Source organism: Anser cygnoides, chromosome 22, assembly GCF_040182565.1.
Source record: "Anser cygnoides isolate HZ-2024a breed goose chromosome 22, Taihu_goose_T2T_genome, whole genome shotgun sequence".
In the NCBI taxonomy this organism is placed as follows: domain Eukaryota; kingdom Metazoa; phylum Chordata; class Aves; order Anseriformes; family Anatidae; genus Anser; species Anser cygnoides.
The window spans coordinates 8805859-8820321 of record NC_089894.1 but is presented as its reverse complement, the minus strand read 5'-3'; the positions used below and the strand labels follow the sequence as shown (position 1 = coordinate 8820321).

Below are 14463 nucleotides of genomic sequence, written 5' to 3'. Positions count from 1 at the left end.
TGAAACTCAAAGGGAGTCTCCGGAAGAGTCCGCAAAGACGGTGCCGATGCGCCCTTACATATGTAACCCCCCGGGCGCCCCCCTCACCCCGTCCCCTCGCTGCCAGCCGGGCTCCTCGCACCGCGCTCACCTCCCGCAGCCACAGATCTCTCCCCGCGCTCTCCCTCCAGGTTTCTCACTCTCCCTTTTGTCTCAGGAGCCCTAAACTCGCTTCTGTGAAGCAGGAGCCGGCTGAACGGCCCCGCAGCACAACCGCGGCAGGGGTCCCGCGGCCGGTACCGGGCGCTCCGCGGGGCAGCGAGGGCCACGCGTGTCGGCCCCACGCTCCGGCAGGCAGGGGCAGGTGCGGGCCCTGCGCAGCCGTCGGCCCGGGCTGCGCCTCCGCAGAGCCGCCTGCAGAACTCCGCCGGGCTCAGCCCTACCCCCACCGCTGGTTTATATGGCAGACACGGGGCCTGCACGCACTGCTTTGTTTTATATAGATGATACACAACGACGGGGCTGTTCCCTTATCTCCACGTGCGTCTGTCCGTGGTTCCCTGGCATTGCATTTTTTTTATGGGCAGGAAAATTAGCCAAGACCCCTCTACACTCTACACTACTCTACATTATTCGGAGGCAAAGCCGCCTCCTAATGGAGATTAATGCCGTTAATATCCCAGAGGAAGGGGAAAATCCCGGTTAAAGAGAAGCAACCCTGTACATTTTTAATGGCGGTCGCTGTGCTGGAGCTGTTGTCCCCCTGCGGGAGGAGGGGACGGGGAAGAGACGCCCTCGGCACTCCCGGTGATCTGGCCTGGCGTGGCAGACACTTCAGGGCCATCTGTTCCTTACCCCTCGGTGTGAAATGCTTCTCCTAAGGCATTTGTTCTCACAACGTGAGGCCCTTTTGATCTCAGAAGAGGACATTCTATTAAATAATAATAATAATAATACCTGAAGACTTCCTTACTTTCAACTCCACTTTGCTGGCTTTGCACTTAAGGTGTGAAGCTTTCCTGGGGGTCTCTGTCCGGGGGACAAAACATTCTCTCTGTGATTGTACTCTGGCTATTGCTGACCCCTGAAAGCCTTTGATGCCTTGAAGTGATGGGCAACAGGGGTCGAAGCCTTCCGGGTTTCTCCAAATTTGTTTCACACAACAAAATCAGTAAGGAGCTACCCCCTCCCCAGATCTCGGAAAACCAGAGCAGGGCGAGGGAAAGATGTTTTTGTCACACTGTGGGTGAGTCAGAACCAAAACACTACTTGATACATCGTCTGAGAGCAGCACCAAAGCAGCAAGGTGTCCACACACCTGCCAGCATGGTAACATTGCCAAGGGAGCCGCTACACCCTAGGTCACGGAAACCGAGAGGGATTTTCATGTCTGATCAAAGTTTTCTCACCATTTTTGATGCAAGCACATTTTTAGGTGTCATCAAAACCCACGGAGAACTGCGAAGGAGACCCGCAGCCCTGGGAAGCTCTGGGTGAACGCAGCTGTCCTTGCTCCCCGCTGGGCAAGGGGCTTGCACAGCCAGGACCACCCCGGCCCTGGGCACGTCCCCTGCCACACAGCCCCCAGCAGCACGCTTGGGCTCAATCGTGGGAGCTGGGCATACGTGTGTTTATCTGGATTGTGTATGTTTACAGACAGTGTATGTCATTTGCCTCCGTATCAAATATACTGCATGTTTATTTTTGAGGGTTGAGTCTGCATAGGTCACCTGGACTTAAATTGGGGGACCTCTGATCTGCTGCTTCATGTCGGACCCCAGCTGTAAACCCTCCCACCCGCTCTGCTCATTACACTAAAAGGGCCACTCCACAGTGCAGCCCCCTTCCTTCTTTCTTTTCCCCTCTGCCCCCCAGCTATTATTTTCCACCAACACAGATATTTCAGTGCCAATCAGCTTCAGGGCTGCATTACCCTCTTAGGCAGGTGAAATGAGGTCTGGGGCAAAGGGCTGGGGTGGAAGAAACAATTGCAGAAGTAAGTGTACAGAATGTTTCCTTGCTCTTCAGAGGGCTCACCTATCCTTTCAGTTTACACTGGTCTGACAGCTCCATTTCAATCCCAGCCTTCACATGGATTTGTTCAATATTTACTCAGGCTGATGGGTTTGCTCAGAACTTGCCTCTGTCAGCCTTGCTCTGTCGGGTTCCCTTCCCCTCGGGCCCAGGTTCACACAAAGTTCAGCCTGAAATGAATTCACCCAAAGATGGGCCCAGCTTGGCCTGAGGACCAGAGATGGGGTCAAGCCTGGGTCTCTGTGTCCCAGCCAGCCCTTGCGAAGGCAGCACTCAGCACTCCCGGCCAGGAGGCTGCTTTGAAAAATTATTTGGGGTTAAAAAAGAAAAAGCTCCAGGCCAGGGAGGACACACCAGGAAAGGCAGGAGTTGCTTTTCAGTGCAGGGAGCACAGGTCAGCCCTTCCAGGAGGGTGGACAGTTCACGGACATTAACTCTGACCAGGGGGCCTGTGTGACAGGGAAGGTACAATCCTGCAAACGCAATACAACCATGAAAACTGCCACAGGGAGAAAAAAGGTTGCCTATATATGTGTATGTAAGCATATACATATACAAGTGTGTATGCACTCCCTATATTATAAATATATACATTGCTTACATTTAAGTAAAGTATAAACCACATATAATATCTATTATATAAATCTATTTTATATATGTATAAGTAAACCTGTTGGCAAGAGACTCAATCTTAAAATGAAGAGCAAATCAAAAACTGATGCAAAATAGAAAAGAGCGTATCTGGAGACCAGCAACTGTAAGGCCCCAGGGACATGAGTTGGGAAAGGCATGAAGCTCTTTGTGAATTCTCAGAAGGGTGCTCCGGGACCAAGCCTGGGAGAGGAACCCGGCACTTACGGGGCCAGGTTCGGTGAGGGGCCACTCACTGCTCTGGGGCAGGGTGAGAGTCGGCGCTTCGCAGCGCTGAGCCCTGCCCCGGGATGAACCAGGTCGGGCCACTTTCAGAGGCAGGGAAATTGACCTGGGTTGCAAAAAGGGCTTACAGCAAAACCTGCATGAGTTCCCATTAAGAAGATAGAACAGCAAGGTAAATCCAAAGCATCTCCAAACAAAATACCAACTGGGTCGATATCCAGGGCAGCACCATGGTGGACTCTGTGAGGTGATGAAAGGAACACGAAGTGTCTGGGTACAGTCCCAGAGACTCGAGAAATCTCAGGGACACGGCAGGATCCGAACCTGCCCCTGTCTGGGGCGCTGGGTGTCTCTGGGCACCTGCCAGCTGCCTGGGGGATTGGCAAAAAGCCCCATGCGAGTCTCCAGAGGGCTTTGGGTCAGACTGTGGGGTAGGAGCCCCTTCCGTGGAGCTGAGAGGTCCCAGCGAGGGCAGCACTTGTCCTCAGAGACTACCTGTACACTGGGGCACTCACAGATGTGACACAGGGTAAGAGAGACAGATACCTTCCTGCCTCATCTCTTTTCCTGCCCCGCACTCTGAACAGATGCTAGAGGCAGGAACCAAATTCTCCAACAGCACCATTTTAGGCTTTACTCATTATGAATACTTATAAATTCACCTGTATGGATGCTCTACGAGCTGAGTCCTTCCCACGTCAGTCCTCCTGATTCCATCGACCAGTTACTTAGACTGAGGCATTAAAAACTGAAAACTGGAAAGAGAAAGCACATGATAAATTCCTATGGAGCAGACAAGGACTTATGTTTGAGGATCTAAAGCCTGAAGCTCTGCGGATTATTTGCACCTTTGTAATACCTTGGCAGAGTGTCTCTGATAAAAAGGGAGAATTTGAGGTCTGTATTGTGAATTTACAGCCCTTTAGCACACGACTGCCAAATTGTCGTGTGTGAGGTGTCTCTTAAAATCAGACACGAGAAGGAGCCACTCCCTTCTTGTGTCCTTAAAGCTAATCCGATGAGATTTAATGGATTTGTTAATGGCTATAAAATTCTGGAGGTTATCACAGTCTCTGCTGATTAAACAACCCGGTGAAGTGTCACAATACAAGTGTTTTAAGCTGCAGGGAAAAAAAAAGGGGGGGGGGGGTGAAATCTCACACGCTTCTCCTGCTCTTTCCCCCACGAGTAGGTTCAGTGGAAATATTGCCTGTTGGAAATCCTACCTCAGTCTGTCTTTATTTAATTTCTTCCTTCACTCATCAACTCTGCCTGAATCATTTTCTTTGCATTTCCTTCTTCCAGCCCAGCAGCGGGTGCTGGGAGATCCCAGTGGTTTTTGTCCACGTCTTCAATCTTTTTTCTTCAGACAGCAACGCTTGGAGCTACACGTGGGAAGACAGCAAGAAAACAGTGTTACCAGAAAGAAAACAATGTACCACTTATTTCAAATAGAGAAGCTGGCACTACAAAAAAAAAAAAAAAAAAAAGACATTAAAACAAGTTGTTTCTCATCTAAAAATAAAGTCTCTCTAACTTTTGCTAAGAGTTCAAAGAGTCCAAGTTCTTGCCAAGCTAAAAGATCAAACCCACCATCAAAAAGCCTTTCCTAAACAATTTCTGTAATTTAGGTGAGAAGATTTTCCCTCAAACAAAAAGGTGGCTTTTAACCTCGTTTATAATTATTAATACGTCTCAGAGAAAGGAAGGAAATGATAATTATTATTTTTTAGTTACTACTACAAAATATTTCTCTGTGTGAGTTATTCTGACCATGACACATCTGAAAATACTGGCATTGCTCTCGTGAAAGGGAGTAGTACTTGAAATCCGGTTCCCGGTTTCAATCCCTATTACCGCAATTAGTGTGTTGATAGCCACCGATTTGCCGCGTGTTTCGACACACCACAGAGCTCGGAAACGCCGAGCCTAACTCGTTTATTACGGAAAAGGGTACGAGAAAAATGTTTTCTTAATGGCCCTTTAATTGCGTTTCCTACGTAGGGATTCGAGATGGTTCATATTTAAATGCCGGTTGACAGAGCGAAGAAAATATAGCTCCTTCTAGCAGCCGGAGATCTCCTACGGACCTCGTATTTCAGAGGTACCGCTGAGTCTTCGTGGCGGAGCACCCTAGTCCCGCAAACCAAAGGGGTTTTTGTGCGACGCCGGAGCCCGGAGCCCGTCGGAGGGCGCCGGGTCCGCAGGGGCCGGGCCGCGGCGGTGGAAGGAGCAGGCGGCGGCCGCCCCCCCCCGGCCCCGGCCCCGGCCCCGGCCCCGGCCCCGGCCCCGGCCCCGGCCCCGGCCCCGGCCCCGGCCCCGGCCCCGGCCCCGGCCCCGCCGGTGCTGCTTTGGCACCGCTTCCGAAGGACGAACCATCTCCGAGCCGGACAGCACCCAGTGAAGAGGATGGGTTTGCTGCCTTCCCGAGTTTTGCTTTCCAGCCGCTCTTCCCGTTAATGTGTTATCCTGTGCGAGCCGGATGCCACAAAAATCCCTATTTTCATGCAATAAACGTCGTCCTAAATTATTCTCTCGTAAAATATCAAACGTCCTGGCACCATTTGTCTCCCACAATTATTTTTTGGGGTGATTTCTAACGAAGAAGTTTATTAGAGTCACTCCCTGCTTCCCTTTGTCCATTCTCTCCGCGAAGGTTCTCTTCTCTTTATAATTAATGGACTTGGCAAAGCTTTTCTGCAGTTTGTAGGAATATGCTAGCAAACAAAAGCATCTCGCTGATGGATGAGGAGCTGGGCTTTAAATCAGTCCCTACTGATACAAATTATTTTAATATGCCCCCCTTATGATTTGTTTCGATTTTATGAAGTAGTGAGCTACGTTGTAAGACTTGATTACAGATTGGAGGCTGGTTGCCTACAAAGTTATGAAGTCTTCTAGGGGAGCGTTTCTGAAAGGCTTGTTACAAATTCAGTGCATTCACAACTGCATTGCCAAGGTTGTGCATATCAAGGAAAAGTAAATTCTTTTTTCCTTGACCCACACCCTGCCTCTCCTCCACGCTGAAGAGGAAATTGATAGTGCCATGAAAATCAGCAGATGCTCTTTGTGCATTTAATATTGTTTCTGCTGCTGTATCAATAAACTAAACCAAACCAAACCAAACCAAACCAAACCCCCACAAATAACAAAATCTAACCACAAAATCTTTGCTTCCCCCCCCCCATCCCCCCAAGATAATAAGGGGAATAAGGCAGGGAAAGACTGAGATAAGGTTTTGTACTGTGCACGCTATTTCCCAGGAGGGTGAGGCTCTTGCTGTGCTGGGTGCTGGGTGGCAGAGAGGCTTTCTGCTTCATGCAGTGCACAGACGAAGATACCAGGGGCATCATGGGCTGTCTGAACTGGCTTCTGCTGTCCCTTGCTGCACTCCAGCAGCAGGGACGGCTGGGAGGGAACTGATATTCCTCAGGTACGCTGGACCAAGCCCGTTTGCCTGTTCCTAAGAACTTGGCAGTCTGGAGCCGACTGATCCCCAGCTTCCTGTGAGCACGCTGGTACTGGAAGTGAACGTGCAGCGAGTTTTGCCTGCAGAATGGGTTGTGGGAGCACTCCCTAGGGACAGTTTGAGTGAACTTCGTTTGAACAGCTGATGAAGGTAGTCTGAGGTCAGCTGGCTGATGCTGGAGCAGACAGAGCCAGAGGGCAGGACTGTTCAGCTTTCAGGCAGTGCCAGACTTGTACAGGTGATAGATAACCTTCTGCAGCTCTTCCGTAAGATGCAGAAGAGGGTATTTGTTAAGGACGTGCATTTTTGCAATGTCATTGACCCACCGTGTTAAGTTTTGTCCAGTCATGCATGAAATATACCAAGAACAACGTTTTAACTATCCTGTGCTTTTCTGTCATCATCAGCACTGGACATAAATCAATCACGCCGTCTCGGCTATGAAAGATATGACTGGAATGTCATCTGGCTTCCTCAACTGTCTCTGTGCCAAGGCCTCAGTACCCTGCTGTGCTGGACTGTATTCCAGACGAAGCACAGTATACCAACTGCCTTCAGTAGCCATTGTTTCTCAGTGAGGAGAAACATTCATGGAAGCCCAAGACGAGGATGTTTGTCACTGAACTTATGCATTAGATGCATGCAATGTATCTGTTCAGTATCTGAGTGCCTTTTGGTCTCTGTCTCTGCAAGATCAGAGTACTTCAGGTCGGTATCAGAATCACTTCAACGGCTTAACAGTTTAAATTTTGTTCTTTCTGAAGACCTGTGTAACAGTTTAAAACTCAGTTCAAACGACTGGGCTTGTACCAGCTACTTGAACATACTAAGTTAATGCAGTGGTCAGAGGTCAACAGCATCAAGCTGAAACAGATGACGTTTCTGCCAGTAAATTCAGAGCTGTGCATCACCCTGCAGTTTTCCCCTTCTTGTTCAATAAATGGAGAGCTTGTGAAAGGTGCTGGTGATGGGCCTGGGAGAATGAATCCTTGAGTCTAATCGTAGTTTGGGAGCGGCAGGTGAAATTTCATCCTGCCAAGGTTCCTTCCCTTCCTGATCTTGAGGAATGGGAATCCAGGGTCAGTAATTCACTTCATCTCCAGTTTGTGCTAGAGAGTATCAGTGCCAATGTGATTTGCTTGCTTAATTTTTTACTGCAAAAACACAGTTCTGCTTGGCCTTAGATCTGCTGAACTCATTTCATATACCATCAGAGAAAGTTTCTTCTCAGTAGCCACCAGTTCGGGCCAAAGTCAAGCAGCACCACGAGCTTTCTCTGCTCTCCTGTTCCCAGATAGACCAACATTGGTAGATTTCTATTTTTTAGCTAAATCTTCTTCTATAGTGTGTCCACATTACTGCATAAAGGGGGGTGGAGGCATTCCAACAACATTTGCTCACAAGCTTATTTAAAACATCTTATATACAGAGTCTTTTTGTCTGTCCAGTTCCTACAGGAAAGAACAGACAGAGATGGTTGCAAAACTTCTCCTGATATTACTGCAGAAGGAGTTTAATAAAAAATAACAGCACACATGCAAAGGCTCCCAGTAAGATAAAAATTCTCCTTGATCTGCTGATAGGAAGGAATCTATGAGAGTGGCAGATCAAAGGGACAACAAAGGCCAAACCTTTGAATAACAAAAGCCGTACATGTCTTCTCGTCTCCCTCAAAGTTATGTCTCCTTCCTATGCGCTTTGGGCCAAAAAATTTCCTATGGTAAATAATTTCCAGAAACTCAATGTTTCAAGTAGCACAATAACCAAGGAACTCAGGGAAAAGGAGGAGGGTTGTTTTTCATAATGTTTCTTGGAGACTCCACATCTTTCAATTTCTTATCAGTTTTGAAATACAAGGCATGAAGTCTTTAGCACCATTGGGACCAAAAGGTTATCAGCATGTAAATACCTGAGCTGGAAAGACATGTTTGAGAAAGAACAGATAACATTTTAAACATACTTATAGCCCACATCCTTTCCAATTTTTAACCCAATTTCACCTGAACTTTCACAAGTAAAGGTGTGCTTCTAATAACCCAGCAGATAAAAAAAGGATTTATCTCAGATCAAGAGCCATAGAATCAGCACTGTGGCCACCTCTATTATTTACTTTTTGTTAGAAAGCGACAGCCAGCTCTTTCTTTTAATAAAGAGTTTTTAAACATGCATCTGAGAACGTGAACTACTGGGCCAGTGGTAACAGAGCAACCTGTGTAACATATCTGTGACAACTGAGGAAATTGAGATGAAAGGCATGACTGGGGCTTTCTCTTTCCCGCACAAGGGCAAAATCAGAAAGAAAATTCAGGATTTCTTATTCTCAGAAGTAAGCACTATACAATGTCAATTCTTAGCTCAAAGACCTCAGTTCTTTCTGTCTGGAAGGGAAACACATCTGCCTCAAAGCCATCACTTCCTGTCAAAATAAGTAAGTGAAAGTTAAAATAGCTAAAGGATATATTCAAATGAGGTAGAGAAAGAAACCAGCTCCAACAGTATTTTCTTCTGATGTGTGGGAAAACCTTGATATTAAAAACTGGAAGGGGCAGGGCTTGCTTTGTAAGGGAAAAAGCAAGAGAAAGCCGCAGCTCTGACTTCGGTGCCAGGTGGGCCCTGTAGGGTCCTGGAGCAGGCTGCAGGCCCTGCTGCTCAGTGGTCTCAGAGCCGGCAGGACGAAAGCACCGCCAGGAACTGATACGTGGGGCCTCTTGAGTCAAGAACCGGACGACCTGAAAAACCAGCGGTGAACCTCTTCTTTGCACTGCTGTCTCTAGCAGCCTCAGACAGCAGTGGCAGGGCTCTGTTCATTGTGGACGCTTATAACAAAATCACCCCCTTCCTAATCGCTGGAGCTGTACTGAGTCCAGAGACCACCCGTCTCTTCCCAGAGAAGGTCAGGTCTGGTCAGACGAATCACCCCCGAGATTTCCCGGACCGTGCTGAGCAGATCTCTGCTGCCTGTAGAGAGCTTCTGTACAACCAGCTTAGATGAAGATTGCTACAAACGAGGTGGTGTTTTCCCTTTGGAAACTAGTGCCCTGATCGTTGGTGTAAATTGGCACCACCCGATCAACTCCAGACTTAAACAAGGAGAGAGTATAGTCTCCAGTGGACGACCCAAAAAGCATGACTGTATCAAAACTGTTTTAACTTCCAGTGGGGTGGTGAGAGGGTATCGAACAGCCACAGATACAGGGGAAATGAGACTGACTTAAATTCACTTTTTCCTCCATGCACAAGTGCAGAAACTGATACCCAGACAAGGCGGATCAAACCCTGGTACTACTCCATGAGCCTTCTGACTGTGTCATGATTTGCACAAGTTTCTTACAAAGGCAGAGCAGAGATGATCTGGGAGGTCACATGCTGCTGGTGTTATATAGACCGATCGATGCAAAAGCAGTCCCCACAGTAAATTCCAGCCCCCCCCCCCCTTTTTTTTTTTTTTTTTTTTTTACCGTCGGCTTCATGGTATGCCTCATAAATCTCTGTTTAAAAAAAAGATCGCATATTAGTGTTTTATCTCTGGTATGTGCTACCCCATGTTTTCCCCACTCACAGCATATTAGCATCACACAGGTGGGGAGAAAGCAAAATAAACATTATCAAACAAGGGCATCAAATATTTAGTGTAGAGGTTTCTGAGTATTTCAGGATGACTAGGACTGTTTAGATATCAGATGTTCTCCTGCCAGGTCAAATGAACCATTGCTGAGTAATGGCTAAGTTCCCCTGGCCACCTTTGGCCAACAGTGCATTATCACCCCTGCCCTTTAACTTTCTGTCCAGGGCAAGAATCACTTTCTTAATCCAGAATCTCTGCCTAAAGCTGTTTCAGCTGAGACAGGGGATTGTTTACACAAGGTGCAGGCTCCCTCCTCCCCACCTGGTTTCTGTCTGGGCCACACTGTTAGGGATGAGGGCAATACATCATTAATCTTGGCCTCATTTCACAGGCAGGTCCTGCTGTCATTGTGCTGTCGGTGTCTGGAGGTGCAGCATCCTGATAACTGTGCTCTGCTCTCTGGTGGGTGAGCAGCCGCCCAGCAGATGATCTGTGCTTTGCCTGATACCCCCCGGTGTACAGAGTGCAGCAGGACATGGGATCCAGCTGGCAGGGGCTAACAGGAGTTTATGCAAGAGGGTCAAGTGGTTCTTGTATTTGAGGGACCAACAGATACTAAATAGGGGTATTTTTTTCCACCCATCCTAGTACAGGAGAAAGGCTAGAGAGAACAACGTAAAATTGTCCACACCTTGAGGCTGATGGAAACCCTGGTGCGACCCCAATGGAAGGTGTCCTTAGCTTTTTTTCAGGGGTCTAGGGCTTAAAAAGCAGATGGCTAAGCATATGGGTCAACTTTTTAATGTGGACATTCAAAGTGATTGCTGTTAGAAGCAGCCCAAGTAAGAAATGCCATACATATTTAATAATGCAGAAAAGGAGGGAAAGAGAAAGAATACAGATGCAGATACAGAGTTTTGTGTTGTTGATAAACCTTCATGCTGAAGGGTATACATTAACCTCTAACTAATGGGTGTCAGGGAGAAAGTTTCCTTGTGTGTAGGTGAGTTGATAATTGCATTCATGGAGGTTTCTTGCACCTTCATCTACAGCAGCTGGTGGGAGTCTCAAACCAGAGGAAACAATGGTCTAATCCCGACCCACTTTTATGATGCTGCAAATCCTGTATAGCACTTCAAGCAAAATGTTTGCTTGATGTTGTGCTCTGTTGCAAGAAACCCAGAAAATGGTGCTGGAAAAGCTCAATTTAAACCGGAGGGTTGTCCATGGGATATTATCCAGGGTATAGAAGGATTTTGCAGCCACCCAGCAGGGTGCAGGCCTCAGATGGATCTATTTCAAATTATTGGGAGTTCATTTTATGTAGCGTGGGCAGTGGAATTAACATACGGGGGAAATTATCCAAAGATATGGATATGGACGTGAGTAGAAATGGGGTGGAAGGGATATTATATTTTTTCATTATTATTTTCAATAATAAACAGTCACTTCACTTTAATACTCAATCCCTCTGCTGACTTTTCCTCTCTGACAGCATTTTTGCCTGTGCAATGCTCATTCACTATTGTGAAAACATAGAACATGCATTTCAAACAGAAAGGAGAAGGCAACAGAGAACTAGGCTCAACAACTTTAAAACAGACTATTTTAAATCACATATGCTCTCATCATATCGATCTCCCTTTTCTCCACAAGTGCTCTTGGCTGTTGAGAAGCTAGTTGAGGCTTTGAAATCTGGGAGTAACTAATACGGCGTGTCACTTTACAGCATTTCACAGAGAGAGAAATGACAAATCAGGAAAGCAAGCCCAGACTGCTTAATTTTGGAAAAAAAAAAAAAAAAAAAAAGCTGTGTCAGAAGGATGACAAACATGTTCACCTTTCAGTCCCAAAAATGCAGGCTCAGTTTGTTGATAAAGATGGATGTTACTGCTCCAAGCAGCTGCTGCGTCACTTCACAAAGCGTGGAACAGTTGGGCACAGTCTGTCAGGCTTCAGTTGTACGGAGGGACAGAGCAGAACTTGGTAGGGCTAAGAGGGCTGGAAATAGCAAGGGCTGGATCAGGGAAGAGTTACTGGTGTGAGGAAGGATTGCTGATAGCCATCAGACCTGGCTTTAGACACAGCTAGGGATAGAAGAGTTCTGAAGAAAATGGTCATTTCCACTGGCAGATCTGGGGCTGTGATATGACTGCAGTGGCAAGGGCTGCTGCAGGTTCAGCTGCATCCACCCTGGCAGCTGCAGAAAAAAACAAGGGAGCCACCGCAGCAGCAGTCACGACTGAAGGGCTGCATGGAGTTCTCACATGGCTACAGGCAAAGGACCAAGTATTTTGACAGCCAGAAAGGTGGAGTTTAGTAGAGATTAAATTTTCTAATTCCTGCTTTTAGTGTGAGCTCATTTCTCCAAGTCAAAATCATAATTTGAAAGACAAAAAAAGAAAAATAATTTAGCCACAGGACTGTTTGGTACACCTGCCACTGTACCTCTACTGTCTGCTTTGTCCCCCTGTGGTACAGTGAAAGAGGGAAAAGCAAGTGGGTGATCATATATTGCTTTCCAATTTTAAGTTGCTGCCTTTCGTAAGAATAACTGGTGATTTTTACATAGGAGCAGGCAGCAATAGCAAATTGACCAGCAGATTTCACCAGAGGGACTTGTCTCTCCTAACTTTAGATGCTTACTCTGTGTATGTTTTCTACCAGGCCAGTCATCTGGGCTCCGTTTATAGCTGGTGGAGAGAAATAGGAATTTGGCATGCAGAGTTAAACTAAAATCTGTCTCGGAAGGAGATGAGCTGCACCTTAAAAGTGCTTGTTTCCCTTGAGTAATTATAAACAAAACAAAAAGAGGCATAAACCCAGACATCTACCACACCCATGATGCCTCACCTATAGTAGTACTCATATTCTTCCCCATATGGAGTTAGCAGTTGGCCTAAGACAATATTTTAAAAGTTGCTATGAAGCTTTAAATATTTTTTGATTTTTTTTCCTGAAAGAAGTTACGGATGGAAAAGGAGATCTTTTAGATTTGAGATGGTTCCCCTTGCAACGTCAAAGCTTTTGTAAGGAGGAGCAGCATCTCCCAGAAATGGCCAGCTTCAGAGTTTGGGTGAATGCCTCTGAAAATCTACCCCTTTCCACACTAAGACGACAGCATGCTGACAACACTGCCAATTTGTTTTCTGAGCACCCGATTTTGCAGACAAGATGCAGATAAACAGCAACAGCCTCTCTTAATGAACACAGCAGCATCTCCAGATAAACTGTCACCACTTAGTTGTGTCCAGCTTCAGTATCACCAGAGGAGGAAATGCTTCAAAGCTTGTGAAAACACATTCCCCTCTTACCCTTCTCTTCCCAAAGTCAGAAGCCAGGGAAGTCATTCCCTATGAGTTTTTTTTTTTTTTTTTTTCTACAAATAAGTAGAGATTGAGGAGATTGCTTCCACCAAATGTACCCGTGTGCTGTTAGGATACACAATGGTCTCAGTCATTCCAGTTTCTGGAAGTATAGGTTGGCCCTAACACTGTCCAAGTGGTTTACAGTTCCTGGTTTACCACTCTCTCCTGGACTGCAGGTAAGGGTGTTATGCTGCAAGTTTGCTATTACAAGCAATACAGACATCTTCCAAGAGAACCGTTCTGCCTTGAGTTAGACATTTTTAAATTGATCCACAGAAGTTTGGGGTTGTACATAAAAATAGGCTTTGCTGAACAAACCCAAACTCCTCTAAGAAGCATGAGGGAGTTCTACACCAATTTCCCTGCAAGTGTTTAATAGAATTGTTCATGTTGGAAAAGACCTCCAAGATCATCTAGTCCAACTTTAACCTAGCAGTATCAAGTCCACCATTAAACCATGTCGCTAGGCTCTGCATCTGCATGTCTTTGAAGACCTCCAGGGATGATAACTCAACTGCTTTTCTGGGCAGCCTGTTCCAATGCCTCACAATCCTTTCAGTGAAGAAATTTGTCCTGATAGCCAATCTAAACCTCCTCTGGTGCAACTTAAGGACATTTCATGTTGTCTTATCACTTGGTCGTTGGGAGAAGAGCCCGATCCCCACCTCACTACAGTCTACTTTAAGGTAATAGCAGAACATTTAACAATTCTGGTGCACACACAATGCCTGCTGCCAAGGGAAGTTCTCTGTTGTTTCCTTCTGCGTTCTCCTTGTCTGGTATGGAACATAAACAAAAGCCTCTATATGGATGTTCTCAGTTTGATTTTTTTTCCCCAAACTCTGATCTGACATCTAGACCAGCAAACCAAACAGTGACTGATGTGATCCAGCCAGTGAGATATTTCCCATCAGCTCGTTAATTTTTCAGTGAAAGAATATGGAATTAACTCTTCAGCTAAGGTGGGACTTTTTGCCTTGCCTGTACGCAGACTGCCAGCACAAGCTTGAATCACTGTCTCCACACAAGAAAAGACAAGATAGAGTTGAAAATACCACGCATCCATGCATGCTATACCATGTCCTGCTTCATGAGTCTCAGAGCTTGAAGCTGCTACTGTCATAGCTGCCATTTCACATCAAAGGGGAAGAAGAAAGTCCCAAACCTGGTAT

General features: G+C 46.6%; 1 long non-coding RNA gene across 1 annotated transcript in view; it reads right to left on the bottom strand.

Annotated features, from left to right (window-relative positions):
* LOC125180475 (uncharacterized) overlaps positions 1 to 14463 on the bottom strand; it is a 35576-nt gene that overhangs the window by 2800 nt on the left and 18313 nt on the right. The window contains exons 2-3 of the long non-coding RNA XR_007159043.2: positions 4116 to 4274; positions 3552 to 3644 (exon numbers count right to left, since the gene is read on the bottom strand). This is a non-coding gene — a long non-coding RNA (uncharacterized lncRNA). The remainder of the gene's footprint in view (positions 1 to 3551; positions 3645 to 4115; positions 4275 to 14463) is intronic.